The sequence below is a fragment of the Scylla paramamosain genome, chromosome 30 (assembly GCF_035594125.1).
Source record: "Scylla paramamosain isolate STU-SP2022 chromosome 30, ASM3559412v1, whole genome shotgun sequence".
Taxonomy (NCBI): domain Eukaryota; kingdom Metazoa; phylum Arthropoda; class Malacostraca; order Decapoda; family Portunidae; genus Scylla; species Scylla paramamosain.
The window spans coordinates 12,696,615-12,699,114 of NC_087180.1; the positions used below are offsets into that span (position 1 = coordinate 12,696,615).

General features: G+C 43.2%; 1 protein-coding gene across 2 annotated transcripts in view; it reads right to left on the reverse strand.

Moving 5' to 3' along the window:
* Nucleotides 1-2,500, reverse strand: part of LOC135115854 (uncharacterized) — a 41,647-nt gene that overhangs the window by 14,127 nt on the left and 25,020 nt on the right. Inside the window, exon 1 of one of the 2 annotated variants that reach the window (XM_064032874.1) lies at nucleotides 1-23. This exon is cut by the window's left edge and continues 777 nt beyond it. The exons of the other annotated variant lie outside the window; for it this stretch is intronic. The gene's annotated coding sequence lies outside the window, so the exon portion shown is untranslated. Of the gene's footprint in view, nucleotides 24-2,500 lie in introns of those variants that run through there. 2 annotated transcript variants of the gene reach the window in all.

Below are 2,500 nucleotides of genomic sequence, written 5' to 3' on the forward strand. Positions count from 1 at the left end.
CAAATAAGTTCACTCGTAAATCGTCAATGATCGTCTCGTTCAGGCGAGGCGGGCGGCAGCCGACAACAAAGGAAAGAATGTTTCGGGGGGAGGGGGCTCGAGGGACTCAAGGCCTCAGTCGGTCAGCTTATCCTTTTTAATCAAAACGTTGAGCTCGTGATGCACCGTCCATAACAACACAGATGTCCTCACAGCACACCACGGACAATTTTCCTTCTTTGTGATATTCCTCTTTTGGAAATACGTTGGTTTATTGCAGCAAACCCTGTGCGAGTGTGGTGAATGAACCCTCAGCCTCTTGGTCTCCGGCTGAACTGGTGGCCGACCGCCTGACATATACCTCGGCAGCTTGGAAATGTTACTGCCCGACGTCACCAGAAACAAAAGCCAATCACGACCAAGGGAAGCTGATGACGTTTCTTATTGCCTAAATATTTCACGGGTCTCTTCGCCTGCAAGTAGCATAGCGCATCAAAATAAACATGACCGCCGCACAGTCACGGGCGGCTCAGTCGATCACAGGGAGGCTGGTTGTTTGCCTCGGTCTTGTTAGAAATAGCTTCTTAGAAAAGGTCACAGAGAAATCCGTCGCCTTCTCAATAGCACGTCTCATCAAGTATTCACGACTGTGTTCTGCTGTACCTACGAGAGTTACTATTTTCATCCCTATTCCCTTGCTGCGCACTTATCACTTTTCTTAAACTGGCCAGGTGTCACTCGCGTCGTAATGTCACCTGTTGAGAGCACAAGGCAGACAGACCCGTGACGTTTCGCTTTTGTATTGAAAAACAGTGAGACCGTATCGTGTTTGTTTCTCTGTCTGCGTGATGTACGAGTATAGGACGTGGAGAGAAATCTGGAGGGGGTCTTCCGAGTTTGCTAGCCGTGAGGTGATGGAATGTAGGGAGAGTCTTGGCGATTTTGTTAGCGACAGAGAGATGAAAGGGGGATGCGAGGACGGGGAAATATTGGCGAGTTTACAATAAAGACATGAAATAGAAGAACAGGAAATTACTATCGATTTTGCTTCCGATAAAGAGGCGAAATGGAAATACAGGAATATCTTGCCGAGTTTGTTGGCGACATAGATGAAACAGAGATACGAGTACAAGAAAATATTGCTGTGCTTAGGATAACGAGATATAACGGAAGAACAGAAAATTGTTACCAAGTTTGCTTCCGATAAAGAGGTGGAATGGAAATAAAGGAATATCTTACTAAATTTGTCAGTGATAGAACCAACGTAGAAATAAGAGGACAGAGAAATGTCGAGTTTGCGATAGAAAGATAAGATGGAAATGCACGAAAATCTTACTGAGTTTAGTGGCGATAAATTCCGCACTGAGAGCAATCCTGGGTTGTTCGTAAAATGCGTAAAATGGAGATCAGGGTGAGTTAGCGGGCTGAGGAATGTATTTGACTTCCAGGTGGAGAGAAAAATGGAAACGTTTGTCTATAAAAGTGTGTTTGCGTCAGGACCTTCGGGGCTTATCCTCCCGCACACTTTCTGGGCGAGTCGAAGAAGGAGCGTGGAGTGGAAAGCCATGTAGGTGCGGGACTTATGAATAGAGGAACGCTTTTACAAGGAGTGAATGGACAGCTGGCATGAGGTACATCTGTTGAAGCAGCAGGGGAAGTTAAGTTAGTGTTTATATAATACAATTTATTTCCGTTTAGCCTTACAAGTGCATGGTCAGCAGTATAAATTTTCTTTCTCTTCAGTAAAGTGCTACGTAACTCTGAGTGCTAAGTGGAGCATGACTTTTGTGAGACGATTTAACTGAGCAAATATATGACTGCATTATTTAGTCCTCTTTACCACGGCATCGATTTCATAATAGTGTGGACGTCATCAGTCATTTTTTTTTCTTTTTTTAAGTTAAGGACACTTTTCATTATCTAAGAGACACAAATCATCTAATTGCTCATCCAACATAATCTTATCTGACTCAATCATGACATAACTAATAGATGATTTAATAAAGCTAAGAGGTTGTGTCTAAAACGGAATTGTGCAAAACCTAAATTTCTTTTATGATACTTTAAATTTCTAACAGGACCATTTTATTAAACTTATGAAGCCATAGCAGTCAGAGAGTTAAAACATACGTTCATATCGATTACACTCCAAAAGATGCCTGCACTTCTTTGGTTTATTGAGGGGCATCTATAGTGTGCATTTCGTTCTTGCCTTTCCAGTCGTGTAGCAGAGACCTCGATAAATCTTAAGCCTTAACGTCGCATGAAGGAAAGTTATATTTACATCTCTAGGAGTTCATTAAGTCCCCTGAGGTGTGTTGACAGACCCATTCCGTCCCTGGAGAGGACGCTGCCTACCTGGATTGGTCACATCTGTTCGTAACTTGAATGCTACGCCACGAACGTAAATTTTGAACCGAACCTAAGACAAAACACGTGCAAGAGGCCCATGTCACCCACAAAAAGGCAGCTAAAAGCAATCAAGGAAGCAACCTGAATGCATTTACAACTTTCCGCTTAT